Source organism: Lissotriton helveticus, chromosome 12 (assembly GCF_964261635.1).
Source record: "Lissotriton helveticus chromosome 12, aLisHel1.1, whole genome shotgun sequence".
NCBI lineage: Eukaryota > Metazoa > Chordata > Amphibia > Caudata > Salamandridae > Lissotriton > Lissotriton helveticus.
In genome coordinates, this window is record NC_136073.1 from 97007829 (window position 1) to 97034272 (window position 26444).

The following is a 26444-nucleotide window of genomic DNA, read 5'->3' on the forward strand; positions in this document are numbered from 1 at the left end:
TACTCAATCACTAAACAAGTATTAATATGTTTTAATAAACAGGTACTCTTATAAAACCCAATGTTATTTCTTGAATACATTATATATTTTTTTTCATGAAGGCATTAATATAGCTCAAATCGAGGTAGTAATGTCATATACGTCTTTCTTATAGATATGTCTATTTTATTTTGCAACAACAGTATTCACTCTATAATCTTGAAAATACTTTGGTTTTTATGAGGTTTAAGATGATCTGTTCAACAGTAAGATGAATCAGACTTTTATATTTTAATTGTATCAGAATAGGACCTAATGAAATTGATATGTTATATAACAAAGAGAAAAGCAAGGCGCTGCTGAGAGTTGAACTCAGGATATCTTGTTTACTAGACAGGCGCTTTAACCAGCTAAGCCACAGCACCCCCTTGAGTCTTTACTTTGAAAGACTTTTCTTTATGGTGTTCAAGAGAATATTGCTTTTTCACTTTCATATTCTTTTATAAGTTCACAGACTTCTCTACTCAAACACTTTAGATGAAGAAGCTTCACTTATTCAAAAACACCTCTCTAATTTGAAGTTTACCCTATTCATAGAATTTTAAAATATACCTTGCCAAATAGTGGATTAGTTGAACTCAACAATAGAGTGATCATACAGCTCTATCTCGTTCTTTGTCATTTACTTTTCGATATTTCAGTCAATGCATTCCTATAAAAATCTTCACAATGCCAAGTATTTTATTTCATTTTATGATAACTTATTCTAAAGTTCATAGAACCAGACGTTTATTCTTAAATTGTATTCAACATTTGTTTGATGAAAAATATTCCTAAAGCATGGAGAAAACAGTTAGGTGCTGCTGAGATTTGAACTCAGCATTTCCTGTTTACGAGACAGGTGCTTTAACCACTAAGCCACACCACCAACGTCAATAACAAAAAATACATAAATAATCTATTCAAGATGATGACATTTGGTTTCCTGCTATAAATTCTTCTTTATATGTACTGTAATCTTAAACACAAAAAGATACTCAATCACTAAACAAGTATTAATATGTTTTAATAAACTGGTACTCTTATAAAACCCAATGTTATTTCTTGAATACATTACATTTTTTTTTCATGAAGGCATTAATATAGCTCAAATCGAGGTAGTAATGTCATCTACGTCTTTCTCATAGATATGTCTTTTTTTATTTTGCAATAACAGTATTTACTCTATAATCTTGAAAATACTTTGGTTTTTTTGAGGTTTAAGATGATCTGTTCAACAGAAAGATGAATCAGACTTTTATATTTTAATTGTATCAGAATAGGACCTAATGAAATTGATTTGTTATATAACAAAGAGAAAAGCAAGGCGCTGCTGAGAGTTGAACTCAGGATCTCCTGTTTACTAGACAGGCGCTTTAACCAGCTAAGCCACAGCACCCCCTTGAGGCTTAATTTTGAAAGACTTTTCTTTATGGTGTTCAAGAGAATATTGCTTTTTCACTTTCATATTCTTTTATAAGTTCACAGACTTCTCTACTCAAACACTTTAGATGAAGACGCTTCACTTATTCAAAAACACCTCTCTAATTTGAAGTTTACCCTATTCATAGAATTTTAAAATATACCTTGCCGAAGAGTGGATTAGTTGAACTCAACAATAGAGTGATCATACAGCTCTATCTTGTTCTTTGTCATTTACTTTTCGAAATTTCAGTCAATGCATTCCTATAAAAATCTTCACAATGCCAAGTATTTGATTTCATTTTATGATAACTTATTCTAAAGTTCAAAGAACCAGACGTTTAATTCTTAAAATGTATTCAATACTTGTTTGATGAAAAATATTCCTAAAGCATGGAGAAAACAGTTAGGTGCTACTGAGATTTGCACTCAGGATTTCCTGTTTACGAGAAAGGCGCTTTAACCACTAAGCCACAGCACCAACTTCAATAGCAAAAAATACATAAATAATCTACTGCTGATGATGAAATTTTGTTTCCTGCTATAAATTCTTCTTTATATGTACTGTAATCTTAAACACAAAAAGATACTCAATCACTAAAAAAGTATTAATATGTTTTAATAAACAGGTACTCTTATAAAACCCAATGTTATTTCTTGAATACATTATATGTTTTTTTTTCATGAAGGCATTAATATAGCTCAAATCGAGGTAGTAATGTCATATACGTCTTTCTCATAGATATGTCTTTTTTATTTTGCAACAACAGTATTCACTCTATAATCTTGAAAATACTTTGGATTTTATGAGGTTTAAGATGATCTGTTCAACAGTAAGATGAATCAGACTTTTATATTTTAATTGTATCAGAATAGGACCTAATGAAATTGATTTGTTATATAACAAAGAGAAAAGCAAGGAGCTGCTGAGAGTTAAACTTAGGATCTCCTGTTTACTAGACAGGCGCTTTAACCAGCTAAGCCACAGCACCCCCTTGAGGCTTTACTTTGAAAGACTTTTCTTTATGGTGTTCAAGAGAATATTGCTTTTTCACTTTCATATTCTTTTATAAGTTCACAGACTTCTCTACTCAAACACTTTAGATGAAGAAGCTTCACTTATTCAAAAACACCTCTCTAATTTGAAGTTTAGCCTATTCATAGAATTTTAAAATATACCTTGCCGAAGAGTGGATTAGTTGAACTCAACAATAGAGTATTCATACGGCTCTATCTTGTTCTTTGTCATTTACTTTTCGAAATTTCAGTCAATGCATTCCTATAAAAATCTTCACAATGCCAAGTATTTTATTTCATTTTATGATAACTTATTCTAAAGTTCATAGAACCAGACGTTTATTCTTAAATTGTATTCAACATTTGTTTGATGAAAGATATTCCTAAAGCATGGAGAAAACAGTTAGGTGCTGCTGAGATTTGAACTCAGAATTTCCTGTTTACGAGACAGGCGCTTTAACCACTAAGCCACAGCACCAACGTCAATAACAAAAAATACATAAATAATCTATTGTTGATGATGAAATTTTGTTTCCTGCTATAAATTCTTCTTTATATGTACTGTAATCTTAAACACAAAAAGATACTCAATCACTAAACAAGTATTAATATGTTTTAATAAACTGGTACTCTTATAAAACCCAATGTTATTTCTTGAATACATTACATTTTTTTTTCATGAAGGCATTAATATAGCTCAAATCGTGGTAGTAATGTCATCTACGTCTTTCTCATAGATATGTCTTTTTTTATTTTGCAATAACAGTATTTACTCTATAATCTTGAAAATACTTTGGTTTTTATGAGGTTTAAGATGATCTGTTCAACAGAAAGATGAATCAAACTTTTATATTTTAATTGTATCAGAATAGGACCTAATGAAATTGGAAACCAGCTAAGCCACAGCACCCCCTTGAGTCTTAACTTTGAAAGACTTTTCTTTATGGTGTTCAAGAGAATATTGATTTTTCACTTTCATATTCTTTTATAAGTTCACAGACTTCTCTACTCAAACACTTTAGATGAAGACGCTTCACTTATTCAAAAACACCTCTCTAATTTGAAGTTTACCCTATTCATAGAATTTTAAAATATACCTTGCCGAAGAGTGGATTAGTTGAACTCAACAATAGAGTGATCATACGGCTCTATCTTGTTCTTTGTCATTTACTTTTCAATATTTCAGTCAATGCATTCCTATAAAAATCTTCAAAATACCAAGTATTTTATTTCATTTTATGATAACTTATTCTAATTTTCATAGAACCAGACGTTTAATTCTTAAAATTTATTTAACACTTGTTTGATGAAAAATATTCCTAAAGCATGTAGAAAACAGTTAGGTGCTACTGAGATTTGAACTCAGGATTTCCTGTTTACAACACAGTCGCTTTAACCACTAAGCCACAGCACCAACGTCAATAACAAAAAAAACATAAATAATCTACTGCTGATGATGAAATTGTGTTTCCTGCTATAAATTCTTCTTTATATGTACTGTAATCTTAAACACAAAAAGATACTCAATCACTAAACAAGTATTAATATGTTTTAATAAACAGGTACTCTTATAAAACCCAATGTTATTTCTTGAATACATTACATTTTTTTTCATGAAGGCATTAATATAGCTCAAATCGAGGTAGTAATGTCATCTACGTCTTTCTCATAGATATGTCTTATTTTATTTTGCAATAACAGTATTCACTCTATAATCTTGAAAATACTTTGGCTTTTATGAGGTTGAAGATGATCTGTTCAACAGTAAGATGAATCCGACTTTTATATTTTAATTGTATCAGAATAGTACCTAATGAAATTGATTTGTTGTATAATAAAGAGAAAAGCAAGGCGCTGCTGAGAGTTGAACTCAGGATCTCCTGTTTACTAGACAGGTGCTTTAACCAGCTAAGCCACAGCACCCCCTTGAGTCTTTACTTTGAAAGACTTTTCTTTATGGTGTTCAAGAGAATATTGCTTTTTCACTTTCATATTCTTTTATAAGTTCACAGACTTCTCTACTCAAACACTTTAGATGAAGAAGCTTCACTTATTCAAAAACACCTCTCTAATTTGAAGTTTAGCCTATTCATAGAATTTTAAAATATACCTTGCCGAAGAGTGGATTAGTTGAACTCAACAATAGAGTATTCATACGGCTCTATCTTGTTCTTTGTCATTTACTTTTCGAAATTTCAGTCAATGCATTCCTATAAAAATCTTCACAATGCCAAGTATTTTATTTCATTTTATGATAACTTATTCTAAAGTTCATAGAACCAGACGTTTATTCTTAAATTGTATTCAACATTTGTTTGATGAAAGATATTCCTAAAGCATGGAGAAAACAGTTAGGTGCTGCTGAGATTTGAACTCAGAATTTCCTGTTTATGAGACAGGCGCTTTAACCACTAAGCCACAGCACCAACGTCAATAACAAAAAATACATAAATAATCTATTGTTGATGATGAAATTTTGTTTCCTGCTATAAATTCTTCTTTATATGTACTGTAATCTTAAACACAAAAAGATACTCAATCACTAAACAAGTATTAATATGTTTTAATAAACTGGTACTCTTATAAAACCCAATGTTATTTCTTGAATACATTACATTTTTTTTTCATGAAGGCATTAATATAGCTCAAATCGTGGTAGTAATGTCATCTACGTCTTTCTCATAGATATGTCTTTTTTTATTTTGCAATAACAGTATTTACTCTATAATCTTGAAAATACTTTGGTTTTTATGAGGTTTAAGATGATCTGTTCAACAGAAAGATGAATCAGACTTTTATATTTTAATTGTATCAGAATAGGACCTAATGAAATTGGAAACCAGCTAAGCCACAGCACCCCCTTGAGTCTTAACTTTGAAAGACTTTTCTTTATGGTGTTCAAGAGAATATTGCTTTTTCACTTTCATATTCTTTTATAAGTTCACAGACTTCTCTACTCAAACACCTTAGATGAAGACGCTTCACTTATTCAAAAACACCTCTCTAATTTGAAGTTTACACTATTCATAGAATTTTAAAATATACCTTGCCGAAGAGTGGATTAGTTGAACTCAACAATAGAGTGATCATACGGCTCTATCTTGTTCTTTGTCATTTACTTTTCAATATTTCAGTCAATGCATTCCTATAAAAATCTTCACAATACCAAGTATTTTATTTCATTTTATGATAACTTATTCTAATTTTCATAGAACCAGACGTTTAATTCTTAAAATTTATTTAACACTTGTTTGATGAAAAATATTCCTAAAGCATGTAGAAAACAGTTAGGTGCTACTGAGATTTGAACTCAGGATTTCCTGTTTACAAGACAGGCGCTTTAACCACTAAGCCACAGCACCAACGTCAATAGCAAAAAATACATAAATAATCTACTGCTGATGATGAAATTGTGTTTCCTGCTATAAATTCTTCTTTATATGTACTGTAATCTTAAACACAAAAAGATACTCAATCACTAAACAAGTATTAATATGTTTTAATAAACAGGTACTCTTATAAAACCCAATGTTATTTCTTGAATACATTATATATTTTTTTCATGAAGGCATTAATATAGCTCAAATCGAGGTCGTAATGTCATATACGTCTTTCTCATAGATATGTCTTTTTTTATTTTGCAACAACAGTATTCACTTTATAATCTTGAAAATACTTTGGTTTTTATGAGGTTTAAGATGATCTGTTCAACAGTAAGATGAATCAGACTTTTATATTTTAATTGTATCAGGATAGGACCTAATGAAATTGATTTGTTATATAACAAAGAGAAAAGCAAGGCGCTGCTGAGAGTTGAACTCAGGATCTCCTGTTTACTAGACAGGCGCTTTAACCAGCTAAGCCACAGAACACCCTTGAGTATTTACTTTGAAAGACTTTTCTTTATGGTGTTCAAGAGAATATTGCTTTTTCACTTTCATATTCTTTTATAAGTTCACAGACTTCTCTACTCAAACACTTTAGATGAAGAAGCTTCACTTATCCAAAAACACCTCTCTAATTTAAAGTTTACCCTATTCATAGAATTTTAAAATATACCTTGCCGAATAGTGGATTAGTTGAACTCAACAATAGAGTGATCATACGGCTCTATCTTGTTCTTTGTCATTTACTTTTCGATATTTCAGTCAATGCATTCCTATAAAAATCTTCACAATGCCAAGTATTTTATTTCATTTTATGATAACTTATTCTAAAGTTCATAGAACCAGACGTTTATTCTTAAATTGTATTCAACATTTGTTTGATGAAAAATATTCCTAAAGCATGGAGAAAACAGTTAGGTGCTGCTGAGATTTGAACTCAGCATTTCCTGTTTACGAGACAGGCGCTTTAACCACTAAGCCACAGCACCAACGTCAATAACAAAAAATACATAAATAATCTACTGCTGATGATGAAATTTTGTTTCCTGCTATAAATTCTTCTTTATATGTACTGTAATCTTAAACACAAAAAGATACTCAATCACTAAACAAGTATTAATATGTTTTAATAAACAGGTACTCTTATAAAACCCAATGTTATTTCTTGAATACATTATATTTTTTTTTCGTGAAGGCATTAATATAGCTCAAATCGAGGTAGTAATGTCATATACGTCTTTCTCATAGATATGTCTTTTTTTATTTTGCAACAACAGTATTCACTATATAATCTTGAAAATACTTTGGTTTTTATGAGGTTTAAGATGATCTGTTCAACAGTAAGATGAATCAGACTTTTATATTTTAATTGTATCAGGATAGGACCTAATGAAATTGATTTGTTATATAACAAAGAGAAAAGCAAGGCGCTGCTGAGAGTTGAACTCAGGATCTCCTGTTTACTAGACAGGCGCTTTAACCAGCTAAGCCACAGCACCCCCTTGAGTCTTTACTTTGAAAGACTTTTCTTTATGGTGTTCAAGAGAATATTGCTTTTTCACTTTCATATTCTTTTATAAGTTCACAGACTTCTCTACTCAAACACTTTAGATGAAGAAGCTTCACTTATTCAAAAACACCTCTCTAATTTGAAGTTTACCCTATTCATAGAATTTTAAAATATACCTTGCCAAATAGTGGATTAGTTGAACTCAACAATAGAGTGATCATACGGCTCTATCTTGTTCTTTGTCATTTACTTTTCGATATTTCAGTCAATGCATTCCTATAAAAATCTTCACAATGCCAAGTATTTTATTTCATTTTATGATAACTTATTCTAAAGTTCATAGAACCAGACGTTTATTCTTAAATTGTATTCAACATTTGTTTGATGAAAAATATTCCTAAAGCATGGAGAAAACAGTTATGTGCTGCTGAGATTTGAACTCAGCATTTCCTGTTTACGAGACAGGTGCTTTAACCACTAAGCCACACCACCAACGTCAATAACAAAAAATACATAAATAATCTATTCAAGATGATGACATTTGGTTTCCTGCTATAAATTCTTCTTTATATGTACTGTAATCTTAAACACAAAAAGATACTCAATCACTAAACAAGTATTAATATGTTTTAATAAACTGGTACTCTTATAAAACCCAATGTTATTTCTTGAATACATTACATTTTTTTTTCATGAAGGCATTAATATAGCTCAAATCGAGGTAGTAATGTCATCTACGTCTTTCTCATAGATATGTCTTTTTTTATTTTGCAATAACAGTATTTACTCTATAATCTTGAAAATACTTTGGTTTTTATGAGGTTTAAGATGATCTGTTCAACAGAAAGATGAATCAGACTTTTATATTTTAATTGTATCAGAATAGGACCTAATGAAATTGATTTGTTATATAACAAAGAGAAAAGCAAGGCGCTGCTGAGAGTTGAACTCAGGATCTCCTGTTTACTAGACAGGCGCTTTAACCAGCTAAGCCACAGCACCCCCTTGAGGCTTAATTTTGAAAGACTTTTCTTTATGGTGTTCAAGAGAATATTGCTTTTTCACTTTCATATTCTTTTATAAGTTCACAGACTTCTCTACTCAAACACTTTAGATGAAGACGCTTCACTTATTCAAAAACACCTCTCTAATTTGAAGTTTACCCTATTCATAGAATTTTAAAATATACCTTGCCGAAGAGTGGATTAGTTGAACTCAACAATAGAGTGATCATACAGCTCTATCTTGTTCTTTGTCATTTACTTTTCGAAATTTCAGTCAATGCATTCCTATAAAAATCTTCACAATGCCAAGTATTTGATTTCATTTTATGATAACTTATTCTAAAGTTCAAAGAACCAGACGTTTAATTCTTAAAATGTATTCAATACTTGTTTGATGAAAAATATTCCTAAAGCATGGAGAAAACAGTTAGGTGCTACTGAGATTTGAACTCAGGATTTCCTGTTTACGAGACAGGCGCTTTAACCACTAAGCCACAGCACCAACTTCAATAGCAAAAAATACATAAATAATCTACTGCTGATGATGAAATTTTGTTTCCTGCTATAAATTCTTCTTTATATGTACTGTAATCTTAAACACAAAAAGATACTCAATCACTAAAAAAGTATTAATATGTTTTAATAAACAGGTACTCTTATAAAACCCAATGTTATTTCTTGAATACATTATATTTTTTTTTCATGAAGGCATTAATATAGCTCAAATCGAGGTAGTAATGTCATATACGTCTTTCTCATAGATATGTCTTTTTTATTTTGCAACAACAGTATTCACTCTATAATCTTGAAAATACTTTGGATTTTATGAGGTTTAAGATGATCTGTTCAACAGTAAGATGAATCAGACTTTTATATTTTAATTGTATCAGAATAGGACCTAATGAAATTGATTTGTTATATAACAAAGAGAAAAGCAAGGAGCTGCTGAGAGTTAAACTTAGGATCTCCTGTTTACTAGACAGGCGCTTTAACCAGCTAAGCCACAGCACCCCCTTGAGGTTTTACTTTGAAAGACTTTTCTTTATGGTGTTCAAGAGAATATTGCTTTTTCACTTTCATATTCTTTTATAAGTTCACAGACTTCTCTACTCAAACACTTTAGATGAAGAAGCTTCACTTATTCAAAAACACCTCTCTAATTTGAAGTTTAGCCTATTCATAGAATTTTAAAATATACCTTGCCGAAGAGTGGATTAGTTGAACTCAACAATAGAGTATTCATACGGCTCTATCTTGTTCTTTGTCATTTACTTTTCGAAATTTCAGTCAATGCATTCCTATAAAAATCTTCACAATGCCAAGTATTTTATTTCATTTTATGATAACTTATTCTAAAGTTCATAGAACCAGACGTTTATTCTTAAATTGTATTCAACATTTGTTTGATGAAAGATATTCCTAAAGCATGGAGAAAACAGTTAGGTGCTGCTGAGATTTGAACTCAGAATTTCCTGTTTACGAGACAGGCGCTTTAACCACTAAGCCACAGCACCAACGTCAATAACAAAAAATACATAAATAATCTATTGTTGATGATGAAATTTTGTTTCCTGCTATAAATTCTCCTTTATATGTACTGTAATCTTAAACACAAAAAGATACTCAATCACTAAACAAGTATTAATATGTTTTAATAAACTGGTACTCTTATAAAACCCAATGTTATTTCTTGAATACATTACATTTTTTTTTCATGAAGGCATTAATATAGCTCAAATCGTGGTAGTAATGTCATCTACGTCTTTCTCATAGATATGTCTTTTTTTATTTTGCAATAACAGTATTTACTCTATAATCTTGAAAATACTTTGGTTTTTATGAGGTTTAAGATGATCTGTTCAACAGAAAGATGAATCAGACTTTTATATTTTAATTGTATCAGAATAGGACCTAATGAAATTGGAAACCAGCTAAGCCACAGCACCCCCTTGAGTCTTAACTTTGAAAGACTTTTCTTTATGGTGTTCAAGAGAATATTGCTTTTTCACTTTCATATTCTTTTATAAGTTCACAGACTTCTCTACTCAAACACCTTAGATGAAGACGCTTCACTTATTCAAAAACACCTCTCTAATTTGAAGTTTACACTATTCATAGAATTTTAAAATATACCTTGCCGAAGAGTGGATTAGTTGAACTCAACAATAGAGTGATCATACGGCTCTATCTTGTTCTTTGTCATTTACTTTTCAATATTTCAGTCAATGCATTCCTATAAAAATCTTCACAATACCAAGTATTTTATTTCATTTTATGATAACTTATTCTAATTTTCATAGAACCAGACGTTTAATTCTTAAAATTTATTTAACACTTGTTTGATGAAAAATATTCCTAAAGCATGTAGAAAACAGTTAGGTGCTACTGAGATTTGAACTCAGGATTTCCTGTTTACAAGACAGGCGCTTTAACCACTAAGCCACAGCACCAACGTCAATAGCAAAAAATACATAAATAATCTACTGCTGATGATGAAATTGTGTTTCCTGCTATAAATTCTTCTTTATATGTACTGTAATCTTAAACACAAAAAGATACTCAATCACTAAACAAGTATTAATATGTTTTAATAAACAGGTACTCTTATAAAACCCAATGTTATTTCTTGAATACATTATATATTTTTTTCATGAAGGCATTAATATAGCTCAAATCGAGGTAGTAATGTCATATACGTCTTTCTCATAGATATGTCTTTTTTTATTTTGCAACAACAGTATTCACTTTATAATCTTGAAAATACTTTGGTTTTTATGAGGTTTAAGATGATCTGTTCAACAGTAAGATGAATCAGACTTTTATATTTTAATTGTATCAGGATAGGACCTAATGAAATTGATTTGTTATATAACAAAGAGAAAAGCAAGGCGCTGCTGAGAGTTGAACTCAGGATCTCCTGTTTACTAGACAGGCGCTTTAACCAGCTAAGCCACAGAACCCCCTTGAGAATTTACTTTGAAAGACTTTTCTTTATGGTGTTCAAGAGAATATTGCTTTTTCACTTTCATATTCTTTTATAAGTTCACAGACTTCTCTACTCAAACACTTTAGATGAAGAAGCTTCACTTATCCAAAAACACCTCTCTAATTTAAAGTTTACCCTATTCATAGAATTTTAAAATATACCTTGCCGAATAGTGGATTAGTTGAACTCAACAATAGAGTGATCATACGGCTCTATCTTGTTCTTTGTCATTTACTTTTCGATATTTCAGTCAATGCATTCCTATAAAAATCTTCACAATGCCAAGTATTTTATTTCATTTTATGATAACTTATTCTAAAGTTCATAGAACCAGACGTTTATTCTTAAATTGTATTCAACATTTGTTTGATGAAAAATATTCCTAAAGCATGGAGAAAACAGTTAGGTGCTGCTGAGATTTGAACTCAGCATTTCCTGTTTACGAGACAGGCGCTTTAACCACTAAGCCACAGCACCAACGTCAATAACAAAAAATACATAAATAATCTATTGTTGATGATGAAATTTTGTTTCCTGCTATAAATTCTTCTTTATATGTACTGTAACCCTAAACACAAAAAGATACTCAATCACTAAACAAGTATTATTATGTTTTAATAAACAGGTACTCTTATAAAACCCAATGTTATTTCTTGAATACATTACATTTTTTTTCATGAAGGCATTAATATAGCTCAAATCGAGGTAGTAATGTCATCTACGTCTTTCTCATAGATATGTCTTATTTTATTTTGCAATAACAGTATTCACTCTATAATCTTGAAAATACTTTGGCTTTTATGAGGTTGAAGATGATCTGTTCAACAGTAAGATGAATCCGACTTTTATATTTTAATTGTATCAGAATAGTACCTAATGAAATTGATTTGTTATATAATAAAGAGAAAAGCAAGGCGCTGCTGAGAGTTGAACTCAGGATCTCCTGTTTACTAGACAGGTGCTTTAACCAGCTAAGCCACAGCACCCCCTTAAGTCTTAACTTTGAAAGACTTTTCTTTATGGTGTTCAAGAGAATATTGCTTTTTCACTTTCATATTCTTTTATAAGTTCACAGACTTCTCTACTCAAACACTTTAGATGAAGACGCTTCACTTATTCAAAAACACCTCTCTAATTTGAAGTTTTCCCTATTCATAGAATTTTAAAATATACCTTGCCGAAAAGTGGATTAGTTGAACTCAACAATAGAGTGATCATACGGCTCTATCTTGTTCTTTGTCATTTACTTTTCGATATTTCAGTCAATGCATTCCTATAAAAATCTTCACAATACCAAGTATTTTATTTCATTTTATGATAACTTATTCTAATTTTCATAGAACCAGACGTTTATTCATAAATTGTATTCAACATTTGTTTGATGAAAGATATTCCTAAAGCATGGAGAAAACAGTTAGGTGCTGCTGAGATTTGAACTCAGAATTTCCTGTTTACGAGACAGGCGCTTTAACCACTAAGCCACAGCACCAACGTCAATAACAAAAAATACATAAATAATCTATTGTTGATGATGAAATTTTGTTTCCTGCTATAAATTCTTCTTTATATGTACTGTAATCTTAAACACAAAAAGATACTCAATCACTAAACAAGTATTAATTTGTTTTAATAAACTGGTACTCTTATAAAACCCAATGTTATTTCTTGAATACATTACATTTTTTTTTTCATGAAGTCATTAATATAGCTCAAATCGAGGTAGTAATGTCATCTACGTCTTTCTCATAGATATGTCTTTTTTTATTTTGCAATAACAGTATTTACTCTATAATCTTGAAAATACTTTGGTTTTTATGAGGTTTAAGATGATCTGTTCAACAGAAAGATGAATCAGACTTTTATATTTTAATTGTATCAGAATAGGACCTAATGAAATTGGAAACCAGCTAAGCCACAGCACCCCCTTGAGTCTTAACTTTGAAAGACTTTTCTTTATGGTGTTCAAGAGAATATTGCTTTTTCACTTTCATATTCTTTTATAAGTTCACAGACTTCTCTACTCAAACACTTTAGATGAAGACGCTTCACTTATTCAAAAACACCTCTCTAATTTGAAGTTTACCCTATTCATAGAAGTTTAAAATATACCTTGCCGAAGAGTGGATTAGTTGAACTCAACAATAGAGTGATCATACGGCTCTATCTTGTTCTTTGTCATTTACTTTTCGATATTTCAGTCAATGTATTCCTATAAAAATCTTCACAATACCAAGTATTTTATTTCATTTTATGATAACTTATTCTAAAGTTCATAGAACCAGACGTTTAATTCTTAAAATTTATTTAACATTTGTTTGATGAAAAATATTCCTAAAGCATGGAGAAAACAGTTAGGTGCTACTGAGATTTGAACTCAGGATTTCCTGTTTACGAGACAGTCGCTTTAACCACTAAGCCACAGCACCAACGTCAATAACAAAAAATACATAAATAATCTACTGCTGATGATGAAATTTTGTTTCCTGCTATAAATTCTTCTTTATATGTACTGTAATCTTAAACACAAAAAGATACTCAATCACTAAACAAGTATTAATATGTTTTAATAAACAGGTACTCTTATAAAACCCAATGTTATTTCTTGAATACATTATATTTTTTTTTCGTGAAGGCATTAATATAGCTCAAATCGAGGTAGTAATGTCATATACGTCTTTCTCATAGATATGTCTTTTTTTATTTTGCAACAACAGTATTCACTATATAATCTTGAAAATACTTTGGTTTTTATGAGGTTTAAGATGATCTGTTCAACAGTAAGATGAATCAGACTTTTATATTTTAATTGTATCAGGATAGGACCTAATGAAATTGATTTGTTATATAACAAAGAGAAAAGCAAGGCGCTGCTGAGAGTTGAACTCAGGATCTCCTGTTTACTAGACAGGCGCTTTAACCAGCTAAGCCACAGCACCCCCTTGAGTCTTTACTTTGAAAGACTTTTCTTTATGGTGTTCAAGAGAATATTGCTTTTTCACTTTCATATTCTTTTATAAGTTCACAGACTTCTCTACTCAAACACTTTAGATGAAGAAGCTTCACTTATTCAAAAACACCTCTCTAATTTGAAGTTTACCCTATTCATAGAATTTTAAAATATACCTTGCCAAATAGTGGATTAGTTGAACTCAACAATAGAGTGATCATACGGCTCTATCTTGTTCTTTGTCATTTACTTTTCGATATTTCAGTCAATGCATTCCTATAAAAATCTTCACAATGCCAAGTATACTATTTCATTTTATGATAACTTATTCTAAAGTTCATAGAACCAGACGTTTATTCTTAAATTGTATTCAACATTTGTTTGATGAAAAATATTCCTAAAGCATGGAGAAAACAGTTAGGTGCTGCTGAGATTTGAACTCAGCATTTCCTGTTTACGAGACAGGTGCTTTAACCACTAAGCCACACCACCAACGTCAATAACAAAAAATACATAAATAATCTATTCAAGATGATGACATTTGGTTTCCTGCTATAAATTCTTCTTTATATGTACTGTAATCTTAAACACAAAAAGATACTCAATCACTAAACAAGTATTAATATGTTTTAATAAACTGGTACTCTTATAAAACCCAATGTTATTTCTTGAATACATTACATTTTTTTTTCATGAAGGCATTAATATAGCTCAAATCGAGGTAGTAATGTCATCTACGTCTTTCTCATAGATATGTCTTTTTTTATTTTGCAATAACAGTATTTACTCTATAATCTTGAAAATACTTTGGTTTTTATGAGGTTTAAGATGATCTGTTCAACAGAAAGATGAATCAGACTTTTATATTTTAATTGTATCAGAATAGGACCTAATGAAATTGATTTGTTATATAACAAAGAGAAAAGCAAGGCGCTGCTGAGAGTTGAACTCAGGATCTCCTGTTTACTAGACAGGCGCTTTAACCAGCTAAGCCACAGCACCCCCTTGAGTCTTAATTTTGAAAGACTTTTCTTTATGGTGTTCAAGAGAATATTGCTTTTTCACTTTCATATTCTTTTATAAGTTCACAGACTTCTCTACTCAAACACTTTAGATGAAGACGCTTCACTTATTCAAAAACACCTCTCTAATTTGAAGTTTACCCTATTCATAGAATTTTAAAATATACCTTGCCGAAGAGTGGATTAGTTGAACTCAACAATAGAGTGATCATACAGCTCTATCTTGTTCTTTGTCATTTACTTTTCGAAATTTCAGTCAATGCATTCCTATAAAAATCTTCACAATGCCAAGTATTTGATTTCATTTTATGATAACTTATTCTAAAGTTCAAAGAACCAGACGTTTAATTCTTAAAATGTATTCAATACTTGTTTGATGAAAAATATTCCTAAAGCATGGAGAAAACAGTTAGGTGCTACTGAGATTTGAACTCAGGATTTCCTGTTTACGAGACAGGCGCTTTAACCACTAAGCCACATCAACAACTTCAATAGCAAAAAATACATAAATAATCTACTGCTGATGATGAAATTTTGTTTCCTGCTATAAATTCTTCTTTATATGTACTGTAATCTTAAACACAAAAAGATACTCAATCACTAAAAAAGTATTAATATGTTTTAATAAACAGGTACTCTTATAAAACCCAATGTTATTTCTTGAATACATTATATTTTTTTTTTCATGAAGGCATTAATATAGCTCAAATCGAGGTAGTAATGTCATATACGTCTTTCTCATAGATATGTCTTTTTTATTTTGCAACAACAGTATTCACTCTATAATCTTGAAAATACTTTGGCTTTTATGAGGTTGAAGATGATCTGTTCAACAGTAAGATGAATCCGACTTTTATATTTTAATTGTATCAGAATAGTACCTAATGAAATTGATTTGTTATATAATAAAGAGAAAAGCAAGGCGCTGCTGAGAGTTAAACTTAGGATCTCCTGTTTACTAGACAGGCGCTTTAACCAGCTAAGCCACAGCACCCCCTTGAGGCTTTACTTTGAAAGACTTTTCTTTATGGTGTTCAAGAGAATATTGCTTTTTCACTTTCATATTCTTTTATAAGTTCACAGACTTCTCTTCTCAAACACTTTAGATGAAGAAGCTTCACTTATTCAAAAACACCTCTCTAATTTGAAGTTTAGCCTATTCATAGAATTTTAAAATATACCTTGCCGAAGAGTGGATTAGTTGAACTCAACAATAGAGTATTCATACGGCTCTATCTTGTTCTTTGTCATTTACTTTTCGAAATTTCAGTCAATGCATTCCTATAAAAATCTTCACAATGCCAAGTATTTTATTTCATTTTATGATAACTTATTCTAAAGTTCATAGAACCAGACGTTTATTCTTAAATTGTATTCAACATTTGTTTGATGAAAGATATTCCTAAAGCATGGAGAAAACAGTTAGGTGCTGCTGAGATTTGAACTCAGAATTTCCTGTTTACAAGACAGGCGCTTTAACCACTAAGCCACAGCACCAACGTCAATAACAAAAAATACATAAATAATCTATTGTTGATGATGAAATTTTGTTTCCTGCTATAAATTCTTCTTTATATGTACTGTAATCTTAAACACAAAAAGATACTCAATCACTAAACAAGTATTAATATGTTTTAATAAACTGGTACTCTTATAAAACCCAATGTTATTTCTTGAATACATTACATTTTTTTTTCATGAAGGCATTAATATAGCTCAAATCGTGGTAGTAATGTCATCTACGTCTTTCTCATAGATATGTCTTTTTTATTTTGCAATAACAGTATTTACTCTATAATCTTGAAAATACTTTGGTTTTTATGAGGTTTAAGATGATCTGTTCAACAGAAAGATGAATCAGACTTTTATATTTTAATTGTATCAGAATAGGACCTAATGAAATTGGAAACCAGCTAAGCCACAGCACCCCCTTGAGTCTTAACTTTGAAAGACTTTTCTTTATGGTGTTCAAGAGAATATTGCTTTTTCACTTTCATATTCTTTTATAAGTTCACAGACTTCTCTACTCAAACACCTTAGATGAAGACGCTTCACTTATTCAAAAACACCTCTCTAATTTGAAGTTTACACTATTCATAGAATTTTAAAATATACCTTGCCGAAGAGTGGATTAGTTGAACTCAACAATAGAGTGATCATACGGCTCTATCTTGTTCTTTGTCATTTACTTTTCAATATTTCAGTCAATGCATTCCTATAAAAATCTTCACAATACCAAGTATTTTATTTCATTTTATGATAACTTATTCTAATTTTCATAGAACCAGACGTTTAATTCTTAAAATTTATTTAACACTTGTTTGATGAAAAATATTCCTAAAGCATGTAGAAAACAGTTAGGTGCTACTGAGATTTGAACTCAGGATTTCCTGTTTACAAGACAGGCGCTTTAACCACTAAGCCACAGCACCAACGTCAATAGCAAAAAATACATAAATAATCTACTGCTGATGATGAAATTGTGTTTCCTGCTATAAATTCTTCTTTATATGTACTGTAATCTTAAACACAAAAAGATACTCAATCACTAAACAAGTATTAATATGTTTTAATAAACAGGTACTCTTATAAAACCCAATGTTATTTCTTGAATACATTATATATTTTTTTCATGAAGGCATTAATATAGCTCAAATCGAGGTCGTAATGTCATATACGTCTTTCTCATAGTTATGTCTATTTTTTATTTTGCAACAACAGTATTCACTTTATAATCTTGAAAATACTTTGGTTTTTATGAGGTTTAAGATGATCTGTTCAACAGTAAGATGAATCAGACTTTTATATTTTAATTGTATCAGGATAGGACCTAATGAAATTGATTTGTTATATAACAAAGAGAAAAGCAAGGCGCTGCTGAGAGTTGAACTCAGGATCTCCTGTTTACTAGACAGGCGCTTTAACCAGCTAAGCCACAGAACACCCTTGAGTATTTACTTTGAAAGACTTTTCTTTATGGTGTTCAAGAGAATATTGCTTTTTCACTTTCATATTCTTTTATAAGTTCACAGACTTCTCTACTCAAACACTTTAGATGAAGAAGCTTCACTTATCCAAAAACACCTCTCTAATTTAAAGTTTACCCTATTCATAGAATTTTAAAATATACCTTGCCGAATAGTGGATTAGTTGAACTCAACAATAGAGTGATCATACGGCTCTATCTTGTTCTTTGTCATTTACTTTTCGATATTTCAGTCAATGCATTCCTATAAAAATCTTCACAATGCCAAGTATTTTATTTCATTTTATGATAACTTATTCTAAAGTTCATAGAACCAGACGTTTATTCTTAAATTGTATTCAACATTTGTTTGATGAAAAATATTCCTAAAGCATGGAGAAAACAGTTAGGTGCTGCTGAGATTTGAACTCAGCATTTCCTGTTTACGAGACAGGCGCTTTAACCACTAAGCCACAGCACCAACGTCAATAACAAAAAATACATAAATAATCTATTGTTGATGATGAAATTTTGTTTCCTGCTATAAATTCTTCTTTATATGTACTGTAACCCTAAACACAAAAAGATACTCAATCACTAAACAAGTATTATTATGTTTTAATAAACAGGTACTCTTATAAAACCCAATGTTATTTCTTGAATACATTACATTTTTTTTCATGAAGGCATTAATATAGCTCAAATCGAGGTAGTAATGTCATCTACGTCTTTCTCATAGATATGTCTTATTTTATTTTGCAATAACACATGGTCAGCGACTAGCTGCCGCCTCCCCCCCAATCCGGCACCCCACACCAAGGAACGTGGACACGAGACGTGTTTACTTTTTGGAAGGCGGGCGCTAGTCGCCCGGCCGTATTTATTAAAGTATGAAATTAAAAAGGGTTTTAATTGCATAATCAACAATGAAATACAAAAATCAGCAGGACATTCAGTTATACAATCGTTATCAACAAGTTTGAGAGCCTGACCTTAACATAACTCTAATACAAGTTGTTCCTAGCTTAACTAAACATCCTATCTTGATTTTTGTACATTTCTGGCCATATGGCAGGGTCACTACCGGTGTCAGGTCCTACAAGCTGCGCCTTCCCCTTAGAAGTGCGCATGCGCAGTGTTACCCCGGGAATTGCCCGGTCTACGCCCCAAACTCCATTTACCCACTAAAGGAGGGCCCTTACTCTGCGCCGGTGGCGTCATGAGTCCACGCGCGCGGGGTGGCTACCAGCCTAAGGAAAGCGTGAACTACTCCTACCCGCGCTCCTTTGCATATTACCTTGCCCCTGGAGTACTGGGAGTGGCCCGCAGGCCCCTCCCCCTGGGCGGGAACCTCCATAGGATGATGCCCGCCCCCTCAGACCTCAAATATGTGCTCACCGATAATGACCTTATCGCATGCCCCCATACCTAATAAATACGACGACCTATGGAAAAAAGTCTAAAGGACAACTACACTGGCTAATAAATAACAGTATCCACGCATAGCTAAAGGGGAAAAATGCCTAACGACACATGGCATAAAATTACAATTCGGTTCACGCATGTTGCTCATCATCACAATATCTACGTATATCTACAAAGGGAAAAAAGGCCTAAAGACACATATCTTCAAATATAGTTCACTTCACACATCGCTTTTCTACAAAGGGAAAAAAGGCCTGACAACAGATCACAAAATACAACAACAGCCTACTCTCTCCCGTGGTCTATACCTATGAAACTTACCATTTAGACCGGACATAACGCAGCTTAAACTTTGTACCAAGGGATGGTGGGTGGGAAACAAAGAAGCCCCGAACGCGGGGCACAACGTTCAGCGAGGGAGCGTCCAGGGACAAGGGGGTCTCCTGGGCGCTCCCTACCTCTTATTCCCGAGGGGCCGGGTGGCCCCTCCTAACGCCCGCCCCCCCCGACCCGGAACCAGTCCATTGATTCCGGGTCAGGAGGGGCGCCGGCCAATCGGCGGTGGGCCGCGCCCCCAGGGCACGCCCCCACCGTCGAAGGACCCGAGGGGAGAGTGGGTGAGGCGGTCGCCGCGCCGCCATGCGTGCGGGGGGGCCGAGGGCCCCCCCTTTTCACATGGTCAGCGACTAGCTGCCGCCTCCCCCCCAATCCGGCACCCCACACCAAGGAACGTGGACACGAGACGTGTTTACTTTTTGGAAGGCGGGCGCTAGTCGCCCGGCCGTATTTATTAAAGTATGAAATTAAAAAGGGTTTTAATTGCATAATCAACAATGAAATACAAAAATCAGCAGGACATTCAGTTATACAATCGTTATCAACAAGTTTGAGAGCCTGACCTTAACATAACTCTAATACAAGTTGTTCCTAGCTTAACTAAACATCCTATCTTGATTTTTGTACATTTCTGGCCATATGGCACGGTCACTACCGGTGTCAGGTCCTACAAGCTGCGCCTTCCCCTTAGAAGTGCGCATGCGCAGTGTTACCCCGGGAATTGCCCGGTCTACGCCCCAAACTCCATTTACCCACTAAAGGAGGGCCCTTACTCTGCGCCGGTGGCGTCATGAGTCCACGCGCGCGGGGTGGCTACCAGCCTAAGGAAAGCGTGAACTACTCCTACCCGCGCTCCTTTGCATATTACCTTGCCCCTGGAGTACTGGGAGTGGCCCGCAGGCCCCTCCCCCTGGGCGGGAACCTCCATAGGATGATGCCCGCCCCCTCAGACCTCAAATATGTGCTCACCGATAATGACCTTACCGCCACAGGCCAGTATTGTTAACCGACGATCTGGCCTCCCCCTCTCGCCCCTATCTAAGGACACATCCTCCTACCCCAGCCCTCTAGCCAAGCCCAGATATTGTCAGCCCATAGGACATTACCCTCCTCTGTCAGATGAACCCCGTCCTTCAAGTAATACTTTTGACCCCAGATGCACCCATGAGGTATTGACTGTAACACGGGGGTTCGGAACAACCTATCCAACCGTGTGTTGATCCTCTTTACCGAGTGATTCAACGCCCTGACTGAATCGCCCCCCCGCCACTGAAGTCGAGGTATTAGTTGTGACCACACTAGTGTGCACCCGGGGCAGGTCCTAGCTATCCAACCCGCTGTTGAGATAATCTCCTCAATCAAGATGCGCCTGCCCAGTGTTGCCAAATCGTTCTCCCCAAGGTGAAGTATCACCACTGACGGTGGAGCCCGCTGGCGTGCTAACAGCCCTTGGAAGAATCCCCTAAACTCGTGAAGACACAACCCTCCTCTGCCAAAGAACGTGATATTCAACCCTAGTTGTGCCGCCCTTTCCTTCTTGTCACCTGACAGGAAAACACACTCCGCTCGCTTAACATATGAATGACCAACAATCCAGACATTGTTCTTTGTTGTTTCCTGGTCGCCGCTCCGTGCCGATGAATATTGGCGGTGCCCGACGACAAATTCCTCCCCTGCGTAACAGGTCTGAGAAACTGTAAGAGAGCGGAAAAGAGACCAAGCGTGAGTGACAGGTAATCATAGCATGTCAATCCGAACATAACGTTTATAGCAGTCTGACGACCACCTCCCAATTGTCTTCACTCTTTCCACTGGGAGGCCCCCCGCCACCGCCTCAGTTGCTGCCCCAATCCTGAAGGAATGAGATCCAAAATCTCTAGGATCAAGACCCGCTTTTGTAACCCCTATTTCGAACACTCTCCTGAATTGATACCTGGTCAAGGGGCTCCCGTCGGCGTGACAGAGCAACGCCCTGCCTGCTGAACCGACCAATAATCCCATGAGTGACTCCACGTGCCTCACCGGGCAGCACGGGTTGGCGGGGGCCCGTTGCAGAACTATGGTGTGACCCCTAGCTTCTTGATCGGTCTTTGATTTCTGGATAATCACCCACATGGTGTCACCCCTTATCGTCACCCCAGCCTTCTGCAAGCCACCTAGTATGTCAGCCTTAGATCCTGCCACAAGTTCACTAATTCTCAGTGCCCCATAAAATGCCAGGGAGAATGCCGCCCTAAAAAGAAGCACTTCCCACCCTGAGTTACAAACAATCTCCAGCGTGCCCAGTAAGGCTGTTAGCCGGGCCAACCCCATGGGCTTCCTCTTATCCTTCTGGTGTCCTTGAATACGGCGCCATCCCCTTAGAGCCTTGCGTATCATAAAGGTATTGGTGGGATCCCGGAAGCCCCTAGCTTGAGCAAAGAATGACACTGCTGCCCTATGTCTGGTTGCCGCTGCCACTGAGCGCCCCTCTTTGTGCATCCATTCTAAATAGGCTGCAAACCCATCCTCCTTCGCCCAAAGCACTTCCCACTGCGGCCCCAAGAAAGAACAATAAGACAGAAACGCCCCTTCGTACGCCGTCTTGGTCCTGGGGGCTAAGCTAGCGACCACGAGGTCTTGTAATCTGGGGCACCAATCTGCCAAAGTACCGCTGGGAAGTGTGCTGGCGAGGGGTCTGCTGTGGGGAGATGTTCCCTGAAAACCTGCATTTTGAAGCGAGAAAGGGAGTCAGCAGCATTGTTTAAAACACCAGGGACATGTTTGGCTCTAAAATTAGCATTCAGTTTAAGGCACCGCAGTACAATCTCTTTGATCAGACGAAGTATGAAAGGACACCGCGCCCCCTGCTGATTGATACATTCCACCACTGTCATGTTATCTGACCAAAACACCACTGATTGGTTACATAGGTGTTCGGGCCAAACCATCAGTGCCACCCATATTGGAAAAAGTTCCAGGAAGCCAATGTTGCCGAGCAAACCCCATGTGTTCCATTCTTTTGGCCATTGTTGAGCGACCCACCTATTCCCTAGGATGGCACCAAAGCCCACACTACCGGCCGCATCGGTCCATAGTCCTAACTCCGCTGATGTAGTGAGCGGGCCGGGCCAGACCACCCTACCGTTAAAATCCTCCAGGAATGCCATCCAAATAAGCATATCCTGGCGAATTTCAGACGATAGGCGCGTGCGGTGGTGCTTTTCCCTCAGCCCCTTCATCGCGTGCGCGATGGAGCGAGAGAAGGGGCGAGCCATTGGGATGATTCTTAGTGCGAAATTCAGTTGCCCTACCACCTCCTGTAATTGCTGCAAAGTGACCTTCTCCTTGCGGAGGCATAACTGTAGCGACGTCTTGAATTTGCGCACCTTGTCCTTAGGTAGTCTAAAACATTTCTCCAGCGAGTCAATCTCGATGCCCAGAAATTCCAAGCAGGTGGTCGGGCCCACCGTCTTCCCAGGCGCAAGCGGGACCCCAAAAGCCCGCATGAGCACGCAAAATTCCTGCAATGCCAGTGCGCACTCCTGAGAACCCGCTGTCCCGAGGAAGAGGAAATCATCTAAGTAATGCATGACCCTTTGATGGCCTGTCACCTGTCTCATGGCCCATTCTAGAAATGAACTAAACATCTCAAAGTAGGCGCAAGAAATAGAACAACCCATAGGCATGCATTTGTCCATGTAGAACCTATCCCTAAAGGTGAAACCTAAAAGATGTTGGTCTGCCGGGTGGACTGGGAGGAGGCGGAAGGCGGACTCTATGTCTGATTTCGCCATCAGCGCCCCGGGTCCAGTGGCCTGTAATAAGGTCACAGCCTGATCAAACGAGGCGTACTTAACACTACAGATCCCTTCGTCAATGGCATCATTCAGTGAGGCCCCCCTTGGCGCTGATAGGTTATGAATCAATCTGAATTGCCCCTTCTCTTTCTTGGGGACAACTCCCAGTGGGGAACACACAAAGTTGTGTACCGGTACTGCAGAAAAAGGGCCAGATATTCTGCCTAAGGAAAGCTCCTTGTCAATTTTGGCGGCCACAACAGCCGGATTGTGTGTGACTGATAATTGATTTCTACAGTGCGCACTGCCTGTGTATCCCCCGGCCGGGATCCTAAAACCCTTAGAAAAACCTTCCTGGAGTAGGGTGGCCGCTTTGTGGTCAGGGTATCTGTTCAAGAATGGAATCATTGCCACCACATCCACTGGAGTGGGGGGGCGTGACGTGTCTGACTTATAGTGGCTTTCCCCTACCCCTCTGTCCCGTGTTACCTTGCTTGGACCTACAGGTAGATTCTGGATGAGAGGGGTGCCCACAGGAGGCACATGCATGCCTAAACTTACACGCGGCCCTTGTGCAGGTACGCTTATTAAAATCCCAGCACACTCCTTTCTTCTCTGGCCCACCTGCCCTAAATTTCCCAGGTACTTCACTCGTTTGGGGGGGCCGAAAGGGCTGCTGCGGTCTAGTGAACACCCTGCCCGCCCCGAACTGTGGGGGAGGTGCAGTGTCAGAGAACTGTTTGTGCCAGGCCATGGAATCTACCGAGTCCCATGGTAATGCTCTATTGAATTCCAATGCCTTCCTAAAATTTACATCATAACCCTTCCATGCTTCCCCAGAATACTGTTGACTCCACCCCACAATCCTGCTCGAGTAGCAAGCCAATGCAGCCTGCAGATCTGGAGGACGCTCAGCCTTAACTGCAGTGAAAACGGCCCATGCTTGCATCCAATTATTGAGATTTTCCTCAACCCTGAATCTAGTACACTGCGCCCTCCATTCACTCGGGAGCATCCACTCTTTCAGTGCTTTTGCCTGCTCCATTTCCCTATTATCCAATAATAAAGAATAAATGTACACGTATTTATCAGCCCAAATCATTTCCTTAACAGCTAAAGACACATGTTGAGCTAGATTTTCGCTCCTGGAAGGTACTACGCCGTCCCCCAAGAGCGGCAATGCCACTTCCTTACCAAGTGCGGGCACCGGGGGCGGCTGCCCTTGTACTCCGTCCAGCTGGGGAACACTTGGACCTGCAAGGGGAGAAGAAATTGGCAATGCAACACTGTCGGCGATCGGTGCCGACCTGATTTTTTCTACGAACCTTGCCGCCTCTGCTGCATGGTCTGCCGAATTCGGGAAGGCTCCTCCTTTTTGGAGCCATGGCATCATGGCCGTTAACTGAGACACCAATTCGGGTGGCATTGAATCTACGTTACCCCCCGGGACAACAGGTACCACTGGGGTTATGCCCAGTGGTCCTGGCACAGCTGGCAGAGCGGGCGTCGGGTGTGGCCCGCCTGTACCCGGGATTGTAGGCACCGGTGCGGAAGCAGCCCCAGCGTCTACTGGTTGACCTGCCGGCACCGGCACCACAGGGGCCATGGGTGTAGGCACCTGCGGGGGTGGGACCACAGCGGGCGGTGCGGCGGGTAACGGATCCCCCGGGCCTGGGGTGGGGACCGCCTCCTTGGGTCTTTTGGACCTAGGTTTCCCTTGCGGGGTGACAAATTCCCCTCTTGGCACTGGTGCCACCCTCTTGCGGACCGGTCTCCCGGACGGGCCCGGTGCCTCGCCATCTCTATCCTTCAGCCGGGCTTCCCGCTCCTTAATTTGTCCTAGCTGTTGTTTAATGTCGCTCATCTCCCGCATCATAGCCCGCATCATAGCCTCCATGTTGGACCCCCTTTTTCCACCCCTTGGACCTGGCATGATGCTAACCCCCAAAAAATACCCGCTGCCTACTTAGTTCCCAACAGGTCAGCTGTGCGTACCTTTCAGATGGAGGGTCACCAGGGGGCTTTCAGCACCATGCAACGGCGACCGCAACACTAGCGGCTTGTCCGCTTATGTAAGGGGTGAGCAAACCTAATGTAGACCCACCCGGCGGCCACCAGGAGCGATGAATGCCAGCCCCCCGTACCCCTCTTACCGACCAGTCCCGTGCACTCGCCGGCGATAACCGTCTGTGATCACGTCCCCCACCAGGCTGCGCGTTTACTCTCCTTACGTCCTCTCTGAAGGATGGATTGGACCAATAATGTCGCTAAAGCCTGGAATAGAAAATTGTATTAACACCGTGTGGTAAAGCAGAGGCAAATTTCAGGATAACTCAGTTCAAATACACTGGAGGCCTGAACCCCCCCTTGTCAACCTCTTTTAGGGATGTGCCCTACTGAGGTTCGTTTTGCTCAGTAACCGGGAACCCACACTCCCTTCAGGACCGAATAACTACAGCCCCGCAGTGCCCCCCCTTCTTCCCTCCACTGCTCAGTTGGTAGCGGTCACAATAGCACAAAAACAATGGCCGCCTTAAAACAATTATAAAGCAGCAATTCACTATCACTCCCAATTAAAACAAATCAGTAATGAAGACTCAAATACTTTCCTTCCAGTTACACAATCT

At 36.7% G+C, this 26444-nt stretch overlaps 28 non-coding genes across 28 annotated transcripts; all 28 read right to left on the minus strand.

Annotated features, from left to right (window-relative positions):
- Positions 1-330: 330 nt before the first annotated feature.
- Positions 331-404, minus strand: TRNAT-AGU (transfer RNA threonine (anticodon AGU)). The gene has a single exon. It is a non-coding gene; the product is annotated as a tRNA-Thr (tRNA).
- A 430-nt stretch (positions 405-834) lies between these two features.
- Positions 835-907, minus strand: TRNAT-CGU (transfer RNA threonine (anticodon CGU)). The gene has a single exon. It is a non-coding gene; the product is annotated as a tRNA-Thr (tRNA).
- A 436-nt stretch (positions 908-1343) lies between these two features.
- Positions 1344-1417, minus strand: TRNAT-AGU (transfer RNA threonine (anticodon AGU)). The gene has a single exon. It is a non-coding gene; the product is annotated as a tRNA-Thr (tRNA).
- Positions 1418-2862: 1445 nt separating this feature from the next.
- Positions 2863-2935, minus strand: TRNAT-CGU (transfer RNA threonine (anticodon CGU)). The gene has a single exon. It is a non-coding gene; the product is annotated as a tRNA-Thr (tRNA).
- An 863-nt stretch (positions 2936-3798) lies between these two features.
- On the minus strand, positions 3799-3871 carry TRNAT-UGU (transfer RNA threonine (anticodon UGU)). The gene has a single exon. It is a non-coding gene; the product is annotated as a tRNA-Thr (tRNA).
- Positions 3872-4306: 435 nt separating this feature from the next.
- Positions 4307-4380, minus strand: TRNAT-AGU (transfer RNA threonine (anticodon AGU)). Its single transcript has one exon. It is a non-coding gene; the product is annotated as a tRNA-Thr (tRNA).
- A 430-nt stretch (positions 4381-4810) lies between these two features.
- TRNAM-CAU (transfer RNA methionine (anticodon CAU)) lies at positions 4811-4883 on the minus strand. Its single transcript has one exon. It is a non-coding gene; the product is annotated as a tRNA-Met (tRNA).
- An 863-nt stretch (positions 4884-5746) lies between these two features.
- On the minus strand, positions 5747-5819 carry TRNAT-UGU (transfer RNA threonine (anticodon UGU)). The gene has a single exon. It is a non-coding gene; the product is annotated as a tRNA-Thr (tRNA).
- Positions 5820-6255: 436 nt separating this feature from the next.
- On the minus strand, positions 6256-6331 carry TRNAT-AGU (transfer RNA threonine (anticodon AGU)). Its single transcript has one exon. It is a non-coding gene; the product is annotated as a tRNA-Thr (tRNA).
- Positions 6332-6759: 428 nt separating this feature from the next.
- On the minus strand, positions 6760-6832 carry TRNAT-CGU (transfer RNA threonine (anticodon CGU)). The gene has a single exon. It is a non-coding gene; the product is annotated as a tRNA-Thr (tRNA).
- Positions 6833-7268: 436 nt separating this feature from the next.
- Positions 7269-7342, minus strand: TRNAT-AGU (transfer RNA threonine (anticodon AGU)). The gene has a single exon. It is a non-coding gene; the product is annotated as a tRNA-Thr (tRNA).
- Positions 7343-8281: 939 nt separating this feature from the next.
- Positions 8282-8355, minus strand: TRNAT-AGU (transfer RNA threonine (anticodon AGU)). Its single transcript has one exon. It is a non-coding gene; the product is annotated as a tRNA-Thr (tRNA).
- Positions 8356-8786: 431 nt separating this feature from the next.
- Positions 8787-8859, minus strand: TRNAT-CGU (transfer RNA threonine (anticodon CGU)). The gene has a single exon. It is a non-coding gene; the product is annotated as a tRNA-Thr (tRNA).
- A 939-nt stretch (positions 8860-9798) lies between these two features.
- On the minus strand, positions 9799-9871 carry TRNAT-CGU (transfer RNA threonine (anticodon CGU)). Its single transcript has one exon. It is a non-coding gene; the product is annotated as a tRNA-Thr (tRNA).
- Positions 9872-10734: 863 nt separating this feature from the next.
- Positions 10735-10807, minus strand: TRNAT-UGU (transfer RNA threonine (anticodon UGU)). Its single transcript has one exon. It is a non-coding gene; the product is annotated as a tRNA-Thr (tRNA).
- Positions 10808-11243: 436 nt separating this feature from the next.
- Positions 11244-11317, minus strand: TRNAT-AGU (transfer RNA threonine (anticodon AGU)). Its single transcript has one exon. It is a non-coding gene; the product is annotated as a tRNA-Thr (tRNA).
- A 430-nt stretch (positions 11318-11747) lies between these two features.
- Positions 11748-11820, minus strand: TRNAT-CGU (transfer RNA threonine (anticodon CGU)). Its single transcript has one exon. It is a non-coding gene; the product is annotated as a tRNA-Thr (tRNA).
- A 435-nt stretch (positions 11821-12255) lies between these two features.
- TRNAT-AGU (transfer RNA threonine (anticodon AGU)) lies at positions 12256-12329 on the minus strand. The gene has a single exon. It is a non-coding gene; the product is annotated as a tRNA-Thr (tRNA).
- A 430-nt stretch (positions 12330-12759) lies between these two features.
- TRNAT-CGU (transfer RNA threonine (anticodon CGU)) lies at positions 12760-12832 on the minus strand. Its single transcript has one exon. It is a non-coding gene; the product is annotated as a tRNA-Thr (tRNA).
- An 864-nt stretch (positions 12833-13696) lies between these two features.
- TRNAT-CGU (transfer RNA threonine (anticodon CGU)) lies at positions 13697-13769 on the minus strand. Its single transcript has one exon. It is a non-coding gene; the product is annotated as a tRNA-Thr (tRNA).
- Positions 13770-14205: 436 nt separating this feature from the next.
- On the minus strand, positions 14206-14279 carry TRNAT-AGU (transfer RNA threonine (anticodon AGU)). The gene has a single exon. It is a non-coding gene; the product is annotated as a tRNA-Thr (tRNA).
- Positions 14280-14709: 430 nt separating this feature from the next.
- On the minus strand, positions 14710-14782 carry TRNAT-CGU (transfer RNA threonine (anticodon CGU)). The gene has a single exon. It is a non-coding gene; the product is annotated as a tRNA-Thr (tRNA).
- A 436-nt stretch (positions 14783-15218) lies between these two features.
- TRNAT-AGU (transfer RNA threonine (anticodon AGU)) lies at positions 15219-15292 on the minus strand. The gene has a single exon. It is a non-coding gene; the product is annotated as a tRNA-Thr (tRNA).
- A 431-nt stretch (positions 15293-15723) lies between these two features.
- TRNAT-CGU (transfer RNA threonine (anticodon CGU)) lies at positions 15724-15793 on the minus strand. The gene has a single exon. It is a non-coding gene; the product is annotated as a tRNA-Thr (tRNA).
- A 943-nt stretch (positions 15794-16736) lies between these two features.
- TRNAT-UGU (transfer RNA threonine (anticodon UGU)) lies at positions 16737-16809 on the minus strand. The gene has a single exon. It is a non-coding gene; the product is annotated as a tRNA-Thr (tRNA).
- An 862-nt stretch (positions 16810-17671) lies between these two features.
- TRNAT-UGU (transfer RNA threonine (anticodon UGU)) lies at positions 17672-17744 on the minus strand. Its single transcript has one exon. It is a non-coding gene; the product is annotated as a tRNA-Thr (tRNA).
- Positions 17745-18181: 437 nt separating this feature from the next.
- TRNAT-AGU (transfer RNA threonine (anticodon AGU)) lies at positions 18182-18257 on the minus strand. The gene has a single exon. It is a non-coding gene; the product is annotated as a tRNA-Thr (tRNA).
- A 428-nt stretch (positions 18258-18685) lies between these two features.
- Positions 18686-18758, minus strand: TRNAT-CGU (transfer RNA threonine (anticodon CGU)). Its single transcript has one exon. It is a non-coding gene; the product is annotated as a tRNA-Thr (tRNA).
- Between the last annotated feature and the right edge of the window lie 7686 nt (positions 18759-26444).